Source organism: Lolium rigidum, chromosome 2 (assembly GCF_022539505.1).
Source record: "Lolium rigidum isolate FL_2022 chromosome 2, APGP_CSIRO_Lrig_0.1, whole genome shotgun sequence".
In the NCBI taxonomy this organism is placed as follows: Eukaryota; Viridiplantae; Streptophyta; class Magnoliopsida; order Poales; family Poaceae; genus Lolium; species Lolium rigidum.
In genome coordinates this window covers 260,232,352-260,251,999 of record NC_061509.1, presented here as the reverse complement: position 1 = coordinate 260,251,999, position 19,648 = coordinate 260,232,352, and the positions used below count along the sequence as shown (strand labels likewise).

The following is a 19,648-nucleotide window of genomic DNA, read 5'->3' as shown; positions in this document are numbered from 1 at the left end:
AGTCCACATTTTCTTAATAAACATAAAGATAATGCCAGCATGGTGGCGGTGCTGCTAGCAGGTCCTAGTCCTCCTCACCAAGGTCGATGAAGACATGCGGCGGTGCCCACTCATTCGCCACAGGAGGAGGGGGAGGAAGCTTCTGCGGAGCAGGCGGCATTGGTGGTGTCGTCGTGGCCTGCTGGGACAGATGGATGGCCTCCGAGAGGCTAATCCACTTTGTGAGTTCCTCCTGCTTGGAGAGGTCGACGGCGCGCGCACGAGTGCACGACTACCTCCGTTAGCAGCAGCGCGTCGTCCTCCACGGGCTCGTAGTTGTGGTCATCCTCTGGCGAGTCCTCGGCCTCCTCCTTAGCTGGCTCGTACGAGCACGCCGACACCAATGGCGGTAGCTCCATGTACCGCATGTCAACGCCGTGGTACTGTGACTAAACAGGGTGCACATGATGCGAGATAGGGAATGCGTACCCAGCCTAGGTTTCCTATTTGTGCTCCGGTGCCTCCTCATTCACTGACAATGGAGCCGCCGCCTGCTCCTCATGCGCCTCGTAGTCGATCTCGAGGATCTATAGGTGGGCCTCGATGGATTGACGCTCGGCATCAGGCTCGGCCTCAAACCACTTGCCCCGCAGAGGGTGATCCACCACGTACGCGGGATTCCACCATAGATCGACCGTTTGCGACCGTGTGGTCAAAAAATGGGCTTATACCTAGGCCCGGCGGCCCGGTGCATAGTGACCGGGATGTCCGCGGAGAGGCAAACACGGCTCAAATATGCACCTTGGATGCGTCTCGGCGGACGCTACATGGTCGCGCCACGTGGCCACTCGCTTCTCCAATGGGCCCGCCTGGCAGCGACCTAGGTCGATGCATCTTCTCAAGCGCGCCAGTATTGGCGACGAGGCATCGCTTTGGTAGTCTGCGCCATGTTAATAGCGAGGCCTCACGTGTCGCACTGCCGCCGCCCACCTCTACCAAGGAAATTAATGCCGTTGCCAAACGTGTCGCGCCCCCCGCCTTCCTCAGATGTATATAAAGAGGGGCGTGCGCTCGGTTGCCTCATGCCATCCTCAACCCTAGCCGCCGCACACCCTCCACCGTAGCCACCAACTTTTCCACGATGAGCAGCGCCAGCGGCGCCAATGCTACTCCGCCTCCACCTCTGTATCCACCGTCGACTGCACCTCCCCCGACCGACAACTCTAACACCGAGGAGTTCGATGACAAGAACGATGATAGCCGATGACATTATCGACGCGACCATAAACGCCAAGTTCATGGCTAACGCGGAGCACGAGGCAGAGGAGGATCCGGTGGCCCACGTGGCGTTCGACGCAGAGCAGCAACACCGCAGGGAGGTGGCGGCCGCACATGAGTAGTCTGACTACGACGACGAATTTGACTAGAGCGAGCCTGACTCGGAGGAGAAGGCAGTGGAGCAAAGGGCTTTAGTCGCGTCCTTCGAGATATTGAAGAAGGTCGAGGATGACGCCAACGAGGGGCTGCAGCAGCGGCTATTGGACGACGCGGTGGCCCACCGAGGTCTTGCGACCGCGCGGCAGATGGAGCGGCGGGCGGCGGAGAAGCTGGGGAGGGAGGGAGGCAACGACATGGCTGAGTCGCCAACTGTTCCGAGGGCGACATGTATTCTAGGGGCCTTGTTCCTTCCTGTTTTTCTTTATTTCGTATGTACCTTATGTTTTTTAGTTGGATGAAAAATTTGTTGGAAAAATAATATGCGTCGGGCGACTGGAGACACACCTAGACGCAATCAGACGCTCTGCTAAAATAATCATTTTCGTGTCTGCATGCTGAAGTAGCCAACAATTTTAACATCCGATTTTACGTCACCTTATTAGAGATGTCTTTAACATAGGGAATCATGATGTCATGGTGCTACGAGGTAGGCAAACTGCAAAGAGGAATCGGCGTCCTCGAAAGTATTGACCTGAGTGACCACCTGCAAGGTAGCGGTAAGCCGGTAACGGAGATGCACGGGATCCCGATGACGAGTTGTCTTCTTCGTCTCCGGCGTGATCCTGTCGCCTCGACCGTTTCCGGTGAGCCGGTGGACCAGGCCATGCTTTCTTCTCGTTCAGTGCATCCCTCTCAGCCTACACAACCATTTTTCTGACTAACTGCCGACCTCAACTCTCTAGCTGCCGTGCTCCGTTGAAACAAACGGCGACGGTAGCATTAATTGGTCCTACTGCAGCGGGCCATGTTACTGTTCCAAAGTCAGGGGAGTATCCAAAATATGATGGGAATACAAGCGCTGGCTCGAATCTTGTTACTCTTGAGCGGTACAGATAACGGGACTAGATGGACCTGAGAGCCGAAACGAGTTTCCGACCTAGTCACCCACTTCAGAAGGTCTGGTAATAAATGCTTGGTGTGTGCACCTAAGATAGAACAGCATATCCAGTTGCAACAAACACTTGAAAGCAAACTATACCTAGCAATATTGTCAACTAATTGATTCTACTCCCTCCAATCCATAGTAAGTGTTGCAATTTAATACTAAAGTGTTGGGATTTAATACTAAGAAGTATAACTTTTAGACTACGTCTGTTCATGAAAGAATGTCTCATATTTATCTATATTTTGATGTATGTATACATTGTTTAATGTATAGATACATTCAAATTTAGATAAATTTAAGATATCTTTTATAGATGAAGAGAGCACTAAGTTTTCGATACTTATTCAAATAAGAGGGAGTAATAGAGATACCACTAATGAGAACCTTGACCAGCTAGTGATATTGACATGTCGAAGCAACTTTTCTTTATCAGACTCCAGCATATAAAACAGACGGAGTGGGATTACTACGGGATTGCAGCCGATAGATGTATACAGTTTCAAACTGCAGCAAGACCAACACAGTGGAGCTGCGTTGATTATAAAGAATACCAAAGCTTTCGACTGTAAAAACTATAGTACATAGATTCAAAATTCGAGAGGAGACCGAATAGAGGTCTCGTTGCCGAGAGAAACATTGTCATTCACATAGAACAAATAAGAAATGCGCCCAATTACTTTTTGTTATGTACATTCATAGTTCTTTTATTCTAGATGTTCCACTAACCATTGTGGTTCAAACATATAGGTAATTCAGAGGCCCAATTTCAAACGTACTAATTTATGAGAATCTGATTTTTGAATGAAATGAATTGGTGAAACACCACAAAGTTAGACATAACTGATCAACAAACTAGTCGATCAACCTTCCCCTGTTTTTTCTCGGTGTACTTGACCCGTCGCAATTTGGGGATGGATGGCCGAGGCATGTCTAAGTTCTTGCAAAATCTTTGACCACTAAATGTAGATTAGCTTTTAGGAAAGGAGTGGACTTCAGTTTCCATCATCTGGGACAACACGGTCAGAACAACCAAGAATACACTAGGAAGAGGTTCTCTAGCATATACGGAGTATGTCAGAACGGATGGAGATGGACTGATGTTCTTCCCAACCACAAGATTGAGTTACCGATTTGTGCTTGTGCTACCTTATTTCGCAAAACTGTTTCTTCTACTACTCAATTTGATCCATTGTTCCATAGAGTGGCTTGTAGCTTCTCTTAGATGATGATTTTCATGACAATACTTCTAGATTCGTTTACAAAGTAGATTTGCTACGGCACGTTTTGTTCAGTTTATTGGAAATTGTAGCACTTTTTTCTGCATTACAAGTCACGAGAATTGATTCCCTGCTTTGCTCTGATCTAATTTTTGCTTGCCTGGATATCTAAAAGTCATGTCTTGCTCTGAACTTTTGTTTGGAAACAGTTAGAGGCACACCAATTAGGGTCCTTCATTTCGAAAAAAAAAATTAGGGTCCTTGAGAGCTCCCCGAACCGTTTTAGGGATCAGAGAGAGGACTTCGGTGGTGGTCAATTCAAAACCTCACCGCGATAGGTTGTGCCGCTATGAGGTGTGTCTCTTCTGATCAGATTGGGGACCTTTCTTCGTCTTTGCTTGTTCTTTTGACCCGACAAGAGGCTGGCGTCATTGAGCAGAAGCTCGAGGTATCTAGGCTCGGTAATGTGATGGAGCATGAGGCTCCTTGTTGGCGTCAACTCCTAAATCATCGTTGCACACTGTGTCGTCCTCTACCTATCATGGCTCGTGGTGTTGGCATTGGCGATGGCATGGAAGAGAGCACGCTCCTTAGGACGAGGATATCCTGCTGCAGGGTTTGGGCGGCGATAGAGTGGTCCTTAAGAGCGGTGACATTTTGCAAGGCTTTTTTTTCGATAAAGGGAATATATTAATATCAAGAAGATACCAATTACACCCAGCCTCTGCAACAACGCACCACCCTAATGGCACTACGGATGCACACAGCCAAAAAAAGGAAAAGAAAACTAAGAAACAAAAGTCCCGCTACGAGTATCTCGGGCCTAACAACAACAATACATCCACAGCCATGACAACACCTGAATTACGGACTCTCCAAAAAACGACGCCTCCAAGAAGGGAACGAGTGCTCAAACACCGTCGTCGCCCGATCAAAGATCTTAGGTTTTCACCCCGAAGATAGTCCCCGCTCTCAAAACAATGTCTCCACCAAGGTCACCGCCGGGCACAACCAGGTTAAGGCCAGACCTTGGGTTTTCACCCTGAAAGGTAGGACTCTGCGCTTCACCTGTGTTGTCGCCCCCACTTTCATACCGCTGCTGTGAAGCCGGGACACCAAGCAAGCCCCTCAATAGCGCGGAGACTTGAACCTCCCTTAGCTAGTCCTCCCCTCCGGCCTTCATGAAATTCTCTTCTTCCGACTTTCATCATGGATCCATAGTCACTTGATGTCAACACAGAAAAAGAGCTTCGCGTCGCTCCCTCCAGAACCAAACGGTCGGAATAAACGCATGGGTGCGCACGACCGTCATTTTGCAAGGCTAGAGCCAGGGCAACATCGGCAGTTTCTTGTATCTCCCAAAGCTTTTCCTTCTTCCTCCAGATAGTCGCCTGCTTCTTGAATTGGTATCACTGAATCTCAGATGAGGCCACAGGCCCACAGCTCCTTCTTCAGCTTCAATTGGGGCGCGGCTGGCGGGGGGCGGAACGGTGAGCGGCACGTCCTCCATGGTTTTCTTGTTACGACCACTGAATTAGGGTGGGCGGGTTCTTTTGGGAGAGGTTGGATTGGAAATGGTGGTCTGGGATTTCCAAATTCTGTGCCAAGGGAGGACATGTCTCGAAATGCGTTTGAACAAACCAATATGTGTACTCTGGTTGAACTGGGTCGATGCGTTGGGTTGTGTCTTATTTTGTGCGGGAAAAATGGAGATGTGTGACGATGAAGTGGGTTATCGGGTTGTAGTTATCCTCTAGAACATCTCTAACAGATCCTCAAACCGCAAACCTCAAATCGGTGTATGCAGGCCACCCCAAACGCGTTTTGGGATCGAAAAAATAGCTCGCAGTCTAGACACCGTAAATAGAGCCTCCAAAATAGTATATTCCATCCAGGCCCACAGTCAGATTTTTTCTTTCCTTTTCTTCACAAACCTCTTCCTCAACCTCTGCCCCAACCAACCTGCCGGGATATTTTATAATTTACCACACATTACATTAGATCTTTATAATTTGCCACACATTACTTTATCTTCTACCATTTGCCACACATTACACTCATTTCTTTATAATTTGCCCTATACCTCCCTTTACAGCTCTATTAGAATTTTTTACTCCAAAATACTTTGTGAAATACCGTAACTGTACGTATGTGGCTGGAACGATCAACCTAACGGATTAGATCTGCACTCAATCAATTGGTCAACCAAATCAATCCTGAAACGGAACAAAACCGTCCTCTACAGTTATTCCTTTTGCAGCAGCGGAGAAACAGGATCCGCGAAATAGAGAAGCTGAGTGGGATCACCGCCGGCGGCAGCGGCCGGACCACCGGTGGCGCAGCCATGATCAGCGATCATGAAGGACATCCACGGTCCATGTAACACAATGTTCTCCCGATCTTCCCTCCTTCCCATCATTATTTGCCCTATTTCCCTTGAATGGCAGCCACGATCTATGGCATGGAAGATAATTGACTTACTAGAAATCTCATCACCTTGCCAAGATCCTCATCATGCCTTTGTTTCTGTACTGCACCATACCGGCATGTGTTCCTGTGTGTGCATATTAGATATTAGATGTCAGTATCAGTAGCATAATATTACATTCAATGCTCACTTATGTTTCCGCATAAACTAATGAATTGCTATTTTGTTTTCGACTAGGGCATCGACGATAGATACTACCGACTTGTCTACTTTGAATATTGCCCAATCCAATGATGAAAGTAGTTCAGTTGATAGAGTCATCGATTGGTCTCAAATTGAGATAGCACATGCGAATGAAAATGAAATTGAAGTTCCTGTAGCAGAAGAGAACTTGTGCGTGATACTTGGAATTGACGATAAATTCGGGCATCAACGAGCTATAGCTGGAGCAGCGATCGAAGCTTCCATTGCAAACATCAATGTCAGTATGGATGATATTGACCAACATTTACTTGCTGATGCAGCTCTCCCTGTGCCTGACCATATGCCTGAAGAGAAACACTTTTGGTATGACAAAGAGCATCCTGTGATAGAGGAAGGTTCCTTATTTACTTCAATGGAAGAGTTTAGGATGCTCTTGAGAACATTTGCTATTAGAGGCAAGTTTGACATTCAGATACAGGATAGTGACACTACTCGATATATAGGCCACTGTAAAGAAAATATATGTCGTTGGAGAATAACGGCTAGGACAACAGAAGATGGAAAAACAGTGAGGGTAGTAACTCATCTAGCATCAACTTTGATGTTGTATGTTGCAACTATTTTATAAAGTTACATGCAACTTACAGATTATATTGTGTTTTCATGCAGGTTAACAAAATAGTAAAGCCTCATAATTGTTCATCAACAGCTGAACCGGTCTCAAGCATGGCAGATCAAGCATGGGTGGTAGAAAAGTAAATTGGCATACTTCGAACTGAACCAAATATAGGTGCTACTGATCTCCAAAAAAGGTTAAAAGACGAGTACAAAGTTACTACTAGATATCAAACTATTTGGAGGGCCAAAGAAAAGGCCATGGATAAATTATATGGTACATGGGGAGAGAGCTTTCAGAATCTCTGTAACTTCAAAGCTGAGATTGAGAAGAGATCTCCGGGTAGCATTGTAGAGGTTGATGTGAAGAGTGAAGGAGGTAAAGTGTATTTCTGCAGATTTTTTATGGCACTCAAGCCAAGCATTGATGGATTTTTGAAAGGTTGTAGACCATATGTTAGTATAGACTCCACCTTCATGAACGGAAAGTGGAATGGTCAATTAGCAGCATGTAAAGCACTAGATGGACAGAACTGGATGTTTCCTTTGGCATTTGGATTCTTTGCTTCAGAGACGGAGGATAATGGGACTTGGTTTATGCAACAATTGCATAGGGCAATAGGACATCTTCAAAATCTTGCTATTTGTACAGATGCATGCAAAGGGTTAGAGAATACAGTTAATAAAGTGTTTCCTCAAGCTGAGTAGAGGGAATGCTTTAGGCATCTAATGGAAAACTTCAAAAAAAAAGTTTCATGGAGACGTTTTTGGTCGGATGTGGCCAACAGCCAAGGCTTATCGTGTAGAAACATTTAACTACCATATGGCAAAGGTATTTGAAGCTAAACCCGAGGTAGCTACCTACTTGAGTACTTATCATAACTTGAAGTGGATGAGATGTGACTTCAACACTGAAATAAAGTGTGATTACATTCACAATAACCTAGCTGAGAGCTTCAATAGCTGGATTAAAGGAATGAAGGACCTTCCTCCGGATGAGCTAGCTGACACACTAAGAGAGAAAATCATGAAACTTTTTCATAGGCGGAGAGAGGTTGGGAAAATTCTCAGTGGAAATATACTACCTGCGATCATTCAACAGATAAATAATAGGACCAGAGAACTTGATCATTTCGATGTTGGAAGATCAACAGGAGAAATTTGTGAGGTTAAGGACACGAACAAGAATAATCTTAGGCATGTTGTGAAGATAGGTAGTCGAGAGTGCACTTTCCTAGAATGGCAGCACACCGGGAAACCTTGCGATCATGCACTTGCATTCCTTATAGGGACGGCAAATACAAACTTTCATCCATATGTGCATCAGTGAGTATGTTCCAAGAAGCATATGCTAGAGAGATTGAACCCATCACAGACAAGTCTCAGTGGCCTCAGGTCAAATTAGATTTTGATATGGTGCCACCGATTTCAAAGAGGCCTATAGGGAGACAGAGGAAACTTAGAATCAAAGGTTGCCTTAAAGACGGTGGTAGTAGCAGTAAAGGGAAGAAAAAGCTACATGACAAAGGAAAGGAGAAGGACGATGGTGGTGAAGAGAAGGCACAAAAAAATGGAGTCAAAGGGAAGCCAAAAGAGAAAAAGAGATTTGGCACAACAAACAGATGCAAAAAATGTGGAGAGTTGGGGCATAGGCAAACAAAATGTCCAGAAAATGAACCTGGAGAAAGGTAATATTTGTATTATTGTATTAGTATCACATCTGTAATAGTCTCTTATTTCATTGCGTACTGAAACAGAAAGAAGAGGGCTAAAAAAGTTCATGAAGGTGACGATCAACTACCTAGAGAGGTACTTGAGCAAGAGTTACTTTCAACAGTTGTTGGGACACCGAAAAGAGACACAATCACACTGCCCCCTAGCCTTCATTACAGCCCTGGGGTTATTACACGAAGGTAACGCTTCTGCTTGTTTTCATATGCTCAAAACCATGGGAAATAGAAGTTTTCTAACCTAATGTTCAATTGTAGGAGACTTGCTATGGCCATGGCTGGAGATGGTGCATCACCGCCACCTGTGACACCTACTAAATCTCCAGCGAGACCTACTTTTGATGTGCCTTCAAGTTCAAATGCTTGCAAGAAAAAATTAACTCCAAGGAGGAGGAAATAGTGATTTTATTGCGTTGAGACTCTGTTTTCAATTTTAAGATAGATGTTTGATGTTTTCAAATTTTACCTGCCGGGGATCCCGCCCCCAACCGCCCGCCCCCACCCGCCGCCGGCCAAGCCCGCCCCCACCCGCCGCTGCCCGCGCTTGCTGGCCGAGCCCGCCCCCACCCACCGCCGGCCGCGCCTCCGCCCGCTCCCGCCCAAGCCTCGCTGCCCCGCTCAAGGCCACGCCCGCGCCCGCCCAAGCCTCGCCGCCCCGCGCCCAGGCCACGCCTGTGCCCAGGCCGTGCCCGCCGGCCCAGGCTCGCCTGACCCGCCCCAGCCTCGCCTGCGGCCGTGCCGCCCGTTCACGCGCACCGCCGGCCCGCTAGCTGGCCGCCCCCGCGCCGTGCCCAACAACCCCACGCCAAGCAGCACCAAGCCCGTCCGCTCCTGCCGGCCTCCCGCTCCAGATTCCGGCGAATTTTAGCCCGACTCAGGCGAATTTTGGTAGACTCCAGCGTACAGGCTGAAATTTTCTTGGCGCCAACAGGAGAGTTGGGATGGGCTTCGCTCTCGAAAGGCATCGCGGAACTGGTTATTTGAGGTTTGCGCGATGCGAATCGGGGCAAGCTGGATTTTTTTTTAGAAATAGGGGTCCGATGCGGGATCTGAACGGTTCATTTTTTCGCCTCCAAACCGAAAATCGACAGTTATTATGCGGATGGGGGTCGGATGCGGGATCTCCTAGAGATGCTCTTATACCCACAATTCAAATTTCAAATTTCAAGGATGCATCAAAAAGTTCCCACTCTAGCAAAGTTTTTTATTTGTTGAATAAACTCCAGCAAAGTTTTTTTTATGGTTGGATAGATGAGTGCACCCAACTGATCTTTACGGTTCTTAATGGCCTCCCCCTAAACACCCGCAGATTCGGCCAAGTTATTTTGCCAAATCGTAAGCTATTGGACTTCTAGATATTCCAAAACATTGTAAATCAACCCAGCAACCACCAAATCACAATGTGCACATCACTTTTATCTGCAGAGAAAGTTTGTGAGCTACTACTCTATTACAGTTTTTGTTCACTTTTCAGATAATAAATTAAAAAACACCACAATTCAGGCAAAGTTGTAAAAGACCCGCCAAAATGTTTCAAAAGTGGTAGGTTTTTTACTGAAACATTGGTAATTTTGGTCGAATTGTGGTGTTTTTTTTTGTAATTTACACTCTTTCGGACTCCGGTATCGCGAAGAGACCCAAATGTCATTTTTTCCTCCGAATGAAGCTTTATACCTTGCAGTCTTCGTTTGTGAGGGTAATGGACCCTATCACTACGTACATAATCAGATTAAAAATTAGTGAGCATATTTCTGCTAGACCATTGCTAGAGTTTTCGCTTCTTCTACGGACTCGCAAGTCTAGATATAACTCCATGAAGATACTAAGAGCATCTCCACTCGTCTCCCCGACGAGGCCCCCGAACGACGTTTTTTCCATCCGGACGGCGAAATTCGGTCCAGTCGCGCCCCCGGTTCCTCGATATCGTCCGGATTTGGGCCTAAATTCATCCGGCGATCCCACGCCATCCCCGGCCCCCCCCGGGGAGCTCTCGGGGACTCCGGACGAAACAAAAGCGCGCGAAACGTCGAGGAAACTTCCCGCGCGTCTGGTGGCCCCAACTTGTCGGCGAGAGACACCGATCGTCGTCCTCATCGCATCGTCTTCCGCGCGCTGTAAAGCCTGCCGCCGGTCAGTATTCGCCGGCCGCGTAGCTTCCACGCGGCGAGTTAATGCCGTCGCCTCGGTATCACGCGCGCCTACCTCTATTTATCGCCGAACTACCGCGTCTGCCCCGCATTCACCTCGCTCGCCTTCCACCAAATCTTCCCCGAACTGGAACGAGCAATGGCGAACGACGGTGCGGCCAACAACGGCTTCGGCCACCGCTCTCTCCACCAATGGGAGGGACGGCTCCTCCACGCGGCGGGCTACCCGGCGCCGCCGGACTTCCGCGCACCGGGGGGATGGAGGCTGAGCGCAGGAGGCGTGCCGATCCCGCCGCCGCCAACGGGTGGGGCCTTACTCGAAGCGGGGATCGACGAGGTGCTCGTCACTCTCAGTGACGAGCAGCGCGCGGATCTGCGTTTCTTCCCCGACAACCACGAATCGTGGATCGCGTTCTTCCGGCGCAGGTATGAACGCAAACTGGCGGCCTACGACGGCCCTCCTCCTCCTCCGGCAAGGAACAACGCCGCCGGCCGCAAACGATGGTGGAGCGCGCCTGGACACACCCTCGAGAATGTGCTCACGCACATCGAGGACGGAAACTCCCCCGTCCTGGGGATGCCGCCGCCGGTGGCGGCTACCCGTGTCGCGCCGGCACGGTAGTTCCTGGATGCCGATGAGGATGGCGCCATCCTCCTCCTCGTCTGGCTCGCGGTCGGCATCCAGGTCCGGCGGGTCGACGCCGGCCACCGTCAAGCAGGAATGGGCGTCTCCTTCGACCGTCAAGAAGGAACCGGCGTCGCCACCACCGAGCAGACGGCGCAGCAGTGGCGCCCTCGTCATCCGCGACCGGCCTTCCTCTCCGCAAAGCGGGCGGAAGAGGAAGGCGTCGAAGAAGGAGGACGCCGCAAACCAGCTCGCCGAGGAGGAGGCGAAGCGCGCGGAGGACGCCGCGGTGGCGGAGGCGATCGCCAGGTCGCTGAAGGACCTGGTGCCCGCCGACAACAACCTCCCCGAGGACGCCGCACTGGAGTGGTCCAGGCGGGACTGGGAGCGCGAGGAGGCGGAGCAGCAACAGCGGCTGCTGGATCTGGCTGCCGCGCGTCAACTCGCCGCCCGCGCCGCCACACCGTCCTCCGCGCGGAACGCCGCGCCCAGGGAGGTGGTCAAGCTCGAGGACAACAGCGACGACGACATCTACCGTCCGTCGCCGCCACGCGCTGGCGACGCTGGCCAGGGCACGAGCCGCTGGTACGAGGCGCCGCCGCCCCAGGACGACGCCGGCTCGAGCGACGACGACGACGGCGGTGACTACACGTCCTTCTACCGCCATTTCGGCATGTAGTAGGCCGTTCTTTAGTTTAAAGTTTTAGTTTGCCAATCGCCGAATTCAAATATATATGTACGAACTCGCCTCTATATGTTAAATATCATTAAATTTCGCTTATGTTTGAACGAACTCGCCAATTTTGTCTGAATTCGCCGAAGTCCGTTACATCCATCCTGGGCTCGCGGCTGGGAAAATGGGCCTCCCCAGGCCAAATTTTCCTCTAATCCGGACGACAATATCGCCGGATTTGGGCGTGGGGAGCCCAAACGGCTCGAGATGCTCTAACGCCTCTCCTCCATTACCATTGATGAAAACACCATGACAGAGTAGATAGATGCTGTTTACTGGTCAAGATGAGCAAGCACTTTCTTGTAAGTCAACCACTACCACACCGGCACTCTGTGAGACACTAGTGGCTTCCAAACTTCATGACCATAAGTACATTTACATTTTAACTACGTTGCGAGTTGATGATTGCATAAAGATACTAGGCTGATAAGCGTACACTAGGAGGCATTGGCGCGACGGCACGCCGCACCCGTGTGCATAATATCTGAACAATGATGACAGAGTTGTGTGTAGACTGATCTTTCTATGAAGTTTGAAGTGGACGTGGCACATAATATGAAAGGCAACATCGATGTAGTTTGTAACTGTAGCATATGTATGTACAATACATTACACGGTGGAGGCCAAGCAGATAACTTAATCAGGCATCCACGTCTGTAACATTATACCTCATGTAGTATAGGAGGACATGTACAAACATGAAAAGCTCAAAAGAATGCAAAAGGTAAACTGCTTTCATTCTCATAATCAATTCGAAGCATAGGTTGTATACAGTTTGATGGACATAAGCTGAAAAATATATGCATGGCTTATAATCTGTAGTTGTATCTCCTGTTGGAAGAATCCCGTGAGTCCGTGACAGCACACAAAAAAATGTTCAGTTTACCCTTAAGTGCATCTTCAATGGTTTGTGTGGTTGTAGATTAGAAGGGCTCCAAGGACTCTGAATTGATCTGGACAGTTCTTAAAAATAAGCTAATCTAGGTACTTCTCAAGACCAAGCTGGTCACCAACTGAAACGTACGTCATGTCTGCGTGTTCGAAACTATTGAACTATAATAGTCTGAATTCTATTTCCAGTGTGCTCACTATTACTAAAGCTTTTCTTTGGTTGCCTGATGGATAAATGAACAACTATCACACTATAACATTCTGAATTCTACTTCCAGTATGCTCATTGCACTAAAGCTTCTCTTTGGCAGCCTGATGAATAAATGAACACAGAAGAGTTGTAAAAACAAATTACACAATGACGCTGGATCATCACTAAGTTAACTAATCGAATTGGTAAACAGCAATATAAGAACAGGAAGTAGAGAGGACAGCCTTAAGATGGTCTTCAACACATTGACTGAAAAATACAAAAAACAAAGAAATCTAAGGGGCTGCATTAGCTAATTTAGAATAATCACACTACTTTGAGCTTCTATTATAGACCCATGTGAGCTCTTATGATATTTCCTTGATGGTATACTAATACTGATGAGTAACATGAATGAAACCAAATCAACAATGGTCTGTTAGAACGGGTACGATGGTGTGTCAATGGTTATATCTAGCTAAGCTCAAAAGATCCAGAACATAGTATATTTGGGTGTACATAGTCCCAAAGTGTAGTTGTATCACATCATAGATCTTAACTTTCTGATATTCTCTTTCCATTGCAGCAAATTGCAGATTCTATAATCAATAAACCGGAAGCACAACCCTACAGAAGCAGTAAGTAGACGCACATCAAAATGCCGCCAACGATTTGCAACAGGCCTGTGAGAAGTTGTGAAAGGAGTAGCAGATAATAAAACCAAAAAACAAAGAAGAATCAGCAAACAACCAATAAAAATAAAACATGTACAGAAAAAGCAGAAAGTGCACAAAGTGTGAAGCAGCGGATCAACTGGTATGGCAAGATCGACCACAGCAGGAGCATAAGAATGAGCGGGGTCAGAAACCTGAGAACCATATGCAACCATATGTAGGCGAAGACGACCCACCCAAATCACCAGCCACTGAAGGGACAACAGACCAAGAACCCCGACATTGGGAGGGCGCATGTGCAGAATTACCCATACGAAGCAAACTGACAGAAAAAGCAAAACCATGAATCAAGGAGGTAAAAGCAGCAGCAATGAAAGGATTCCCATGCAAGCCTGGGGAAACACAGGAGGGAGAGAGAGAGAGAGAAGAGAAGAGAAGAGAAGAGAGAGAGAGAGAGAGAGAGGAGAAGAGCCGAGAAAGTAAACACACATGGATCCATATTAGCACTATCTTACCGGTTGGCTTATCAGGAAGTACATAGGTACTGTGAACTCTAGTTTCAAGTATTGTATTCGGTAAGAAATGATAAGACCATGCATGAACTACCTAGGTAGATTGATATACAATCTGTGTATAGCAGCTGACTATTTAAGATAATGATTTGCCAAAAAGAGAAAACCCAAGAGGTGAGAATTCAGAAAGTGGGACATTGTGACATGCAAGAATATGATGTTATGTATATATGTAAGAGAAGTTGTGTAAAACTGCAATGAAACTTGAATTGTTAAGTCAAATTTTCTAACTAACAACTAACAAAAGAACAACTTTTTGCAAATAAATAATCCAATTCTTAACAGAACTTTTACGATTTCATGATTTCTGAGATCTGGAGAAAAGCAACCTTTTTTTCCTCGAACAGCCAAGTAACAGCTGACGATACATCCTAGAAAAAGCGAACAAATAGAAACAAACAAAGAACTGGCTCATCACCACTTGTAGGAACTAAACTGCGTGCTTCGCTAGATGACCAGAGGTGGTGGTTTTTCTTCATCAGCAACAGTCTGATGTGCATCAGTATTTGGACATTCATGTGATTCATGAAGTCCAGCATGAGAACCTGTTTACGGCTCAGAATAAGCGGTTTAGTCGACTCACTGGATTGATCATTGATGGGACCAACTTACAAAACTTCCCATGAAGTATCACTTGTGCCTGGTACAGACATTATTGTTTGATCAGATGCATCAACACCTCCCTCTTCTTTCCTTGATCGAGCAGAGGAACACAACTGTCTATGATGCTTTAAATCTTTGTCTGAAATGCAAGAAACGAAATTAGTATTGGCTTTTCTGAAAATTGTCAGGTTCTTAATCAGTTTTTCAGTTGATAAAAAGCACATTCTTTTGGCCAGATAAAGTTAAGACCAGTTAATAAATTACCAGATACTACAGGTTTCTCTTCATCATGGTATAATACACTTGACGCCATATCATATTGGGCATGTGGTGCAACTGTAATATTTGTATTAATGCACATGTATAAACATGAAGCTAATTACATATTTTAGATGGAAAGAACTGACCATATTCACCGTTGCTCGTACATGTGATCTTCCCTCCATATTTCTAAAACTTGAGGTTCTTCCCTGTAAGATTACCTGTTTGAGAAGTTAAAGAAGATGGCATGTAAAGACCATTATCTGAACTGGAGGTCTAAAATTTGAAGATAAAATAGATAATTAATGCATGGGACAAAAAAGCTTTTATGGTGGTATAAAATTATAAACACATAACTGCCATGCAAAGATCAATAATCTGAATTGGAATTTCTCAAATCTTTGAGTATCCAACACGCCATTAACCTCTGGTACAGAAGCAGCTTTCATCTGATGCAATTCTTCCCATTAGACACCTCTGACATGTATGCACCTGCAGTGGATTGATATGATATGTTAAGACATCAGTTAAGCAAGTAAGCGAGACAAATGAGGGTGTGCTTCTGTGCAGAAAAAGGGGAAGAGAACACACTTTTATTTCATGGATCCTTTTCTTCAAAGTCGTTGTTCAATATCACACAAAATTTTGATGTTGAGATCGTTATTTCAGGATTCTTGTCGCTGGAAATGCTGCAATCAAATCAGAGAGTTGGCGGGTCTGAGTGGGACTTTGCAGTTAGGCACCTGCACGGAACACCTAGTCGGCTAGGGGTGGTGGATCACTGGCTGCATGAGGCGACAGTGTGAAAAGCAGCAATGGTGTCGCTTCCCATGAGAATAGAAGCAGGTCAGCGGCGGTGGAAACCGATCATCTTCCTCTGTGCGGCTGGTCTCGCACCGTCGAAAAGTGCGAGGGCATGACCACTTCGCCCTATATGCAATAAAGGGGGAAAGGAGAAAAATAAAGTCAGGAGGAGAACTCCCTTGGCTGTTGTCGCCTAGAAAGAAGATTGCTAGTCTGTTTACTTTTTACAAAGGGAAATCAAATTAACTAATACTGTGTAACCAAATATTCGATTAAAGTGCATTGCAGATGGCTTTTTTTTCTAAATCCAATGCCTCGGACAGATCGTTTTTCTATTTAACAGCAACACAAACAGCACATCCATTGTATCTGAAAGAAAACAGATTGAGTAATTTATTTTCTGAAGACATACCTCGTGATCTATGAATATATGTCTAGTTCATAGAAAAGCTGGGGCGTCGGTTAATCTCTGTATTCCCAGCTCGTGCAATGCGCACAAGAATATTCCACTCATAGTTATGGGGTGAGACATCCTTAACCAACAAAATGGCCGCCCCAACAAAATATGCACTTCCCCTCTCCTGACATATATGAGAACGGGATATTTTTAGAACGGAGAGGCATACTGCTTAATGGGATATCAATTATCAAATGGTAAACAACTGAACTCAGAAAAACACGCAGTTTCTTGTGCATCTAAAGATGGATAATCTCCCGAGCATCAGGAATAGGAAAAGGCGAGTGCGCAGCCAGCCCACCCGGGTTCGAATCCCCATCACGCGGTAATTTTGCGGGAGGGGCGAACTTTAATCGGGTTATTATCCTAGCGTCCATCCGCGGGGAGAGTCTCATTTCTACCTAACAACGTATAGCCAAGGGAGGGATCATTCCCCCGTTGGTCAACGTTTTTTTTCAGGAATAGGAAAAGGAGCAGAGAAAGAGGAGGTCGTACAGGGAACCTTGGCCTATCCAATCGAAGATGTCGTCGCCTTTGTAGTCTCATCGAGCTGCCGCGACCTGCCGTTGTAGCGCGGTGGCCAGACTCGACACTGCAGTCGCAGACGGGGCTGGCAGTCGAATGCGATGACATCAGTTTGTGCCTTACTCAAGAGGGATCCCATCTTAGGAGGTTCGATTTGGCGTCGGCTCAAGCACGAAAGGGTGGGAACGAAGGGACCTCCCTCTGGCACCGGCCATAGCGGCACTTCGCCACCCACGGCCACCACTGTCGCCCATGTAACTTCAGGCCGCTCTCCACGCGTTGCCCCGAGTCGCAGCGCCGGCAGGGCCGATCTCCGAGCGACGGAAGGGATCCCTAGAGCTGAGGTCCATAGCTGCGACATGGTGTGGGAGGTGGGGTAGTGGATGGCCTGCATCGAGGAAAGAGACGGTGCTTCTAGATTTTTTGGTCAAAGCGGTGTGGAGAACTGGAGATGCAGATGGAAGGAGCAGTCTAAACGGCGGAAGGTGGCGTCTATCCTGGTTTCTTTTTTTGCTGTGGGAGTTTTTTTTTGGACGGAAAACGCATTTACCGGAATGGTGCATAGCGATAGAAAGAAGGACAACGCATACAGCCGGTAACCGGTAACGGATCTAGCAAAATAAATGCAGATGGAAAGAAATCAACCCACCGTAGAAACTATTTAAGGGGTACGTGTCATGATACAATTGAAGAAACGAAGGGATAATTTGCACATCTACAGTGGCCAAATCAATAAGAAGGACGTTAAGTTGATTGACTTTTATATAGGTTATAATTGTTGTATAGTACCATCATTTTAACTAAATTAGCACCAATATATGTAAACAATCATTGAATATTGAGCAGTTTGGGAGTGAAGCAACAATTGAAACCAACACAACTTATTGAGCATACAAATGACACAATTCTATCAGTTCTCATAACTTCGCAAAAAAAAAATCAGTTCTCATAGTTATCAAATTGTAGTATGTTATCATGTAAACCCCATATATTAGTGTAGTCATTATTAGACAAAATGTTATGTTAACCCACAACAAAGGTGTGTGGCCACTCGTCTAATCACATATTATTTTTTTCGAGAATTCTAATCACATATTATGGTTTTCATCTCACGGTAAAGCAATCTTCCACATCTTTGAGCCCTATACACATATCACGCATACTCGCCGCAGGTACAATACAGAATGGGTGAAGTGACTTTTCCTTTCCCTGTTCCTCCCATGCCTACGGGCTCGAAACATTTCCATCTTATAGAGTCCATCCATTAGGCCTCGATCTCCTGATTCACACTCTTCTTCACGTATCGAGGAGACCATTAGACAAGAGATAATCGATGCCAAACATGAGATGTATATGAAGGTGAGGGGAGACAGATTAACACGGAAATAAGGAGAAAGGTAACATAGCGAGGAAGATCATTTGGAGCCAAGTGTATGCTTTAGTTCAACTATAGCTAGACTACGACACAAGGAGAAAAAAAGAAGTTAACTACAATGTAGAGACCGGGAAGGTGTGTGAGGCTACCTACAAGCTAGGACCTATGTGGCGGTGTGGATGGAGTCAAGCACTTCATGCCTACAAATGTATTTCAGATGAGCATGTAGATATGACCAGTTCTGGCACATGCAAGTAGTATTACTCCATCAAAGCTGGTTTCATAAGTCATCAATCCTCAGCTAACATCAAACAAGCCTACCACATGCAACTTCGTCTGCTTTTGTGTTCGAAGAGGACGACATCATTATTCCTCCATGCTTTGCTAGATCGCTGATGCTTAATTATGTCTGTTAACGGTTCACCAACGCTCACACTGGTTGTTGTAACTTTATCATGTCTGGATTGCGAAACAAAGTAGCACCCGACATCGACAGTGGCTACAGTATCCGAGGTTCTAGACGACGAACAATCTCTTTGGGCAGATCATGGTCCATGTATCTTCCTCACCACCCTCGTCGAGTCTTTGCTGCCCTTGTCTGCAAGTGATGCATTCCATCACGTCAAACCCACGCTTGAAATTGGACAGTAACTAATATTATCATAGATCAAAAGGGTGACAGCGACCCATCACGCCTTTCCAACTTTTCATTGAAAACGAGAAACCTTGGTTGTTACTACCTTTTAAGCTTACTTTATAATCTCATCAAAATAAGATAGGCAAATCATCCTAGATATTTCTTTGCTCTGGTTTCCAAATTAAGCGCATATGCAGCTCCACAAGTTAGTTCTTTTCAGAATTGGAAAGACATGAGTACACATCTTTGGAGCTCTTATCAGTTTCCACATCAACACCAGCAAATTCAATAAAGTAATTTTGCCAAAGCATATGTCATTCCTACCATAAAGTCCAGAGCTTAATCACTAATTTAGTCACTAAGGTATCTCCAACGGCCCAACAAAAAACTGACACCCAAAGTGTCAATTTTGGTTCCTTTGCCGCGGGCCACGGATACGAAAATGGTTGCATGGCCTCATTTGCCCATTTGGGTCACCAAAAGTGTCCGATTTGATCCGTTTGCGGCAGAGGATACAGTAATGACTGCCCGGTCTCGTTTGTTTGTTTGGGCCAGGGTAGGCCAGTGATTCGACGTATTTTTTTTTGTCAAACAACAT

At 46.5% G+C, this 19,648-nt stretch overlaps 1 long non-coding RNA gene across 4 annotated transcripts; it reads right to left on the bottom strand.

The window, feature by feature from the left end:
- Positions 1–13,606: 13,606 nt before the first annotated feature.
- Positions 13,607–17,457, bottom strand: LOC124693337. 4 transcript variants are annotated; one of them, XR_006999985.1, is made up of 6 exons: positions 17,009–17,457; positions 16,469–16,637; positions 15,844–16,182; positions 15,610–15,744; positions 15,399–15,473; positions 13,607–15,130 (listed from the first exon to the last, which is right to left on the bottom strand). It is a non-coding gene; the product is annotated as an uncharacterized LOC124693337 (long non-coding RNA). The 4 variants fall into 4 exon arrangements; XR_006999987.1 differs by having other exon boundaries at positions 15,678–15,744; XR_006999984.1 differs by having other exon boundaries at positions 15,399–15,744.
- Between the last annotated feature and the right edge of the window lie 2,191 nt (positions 17,458–19,648).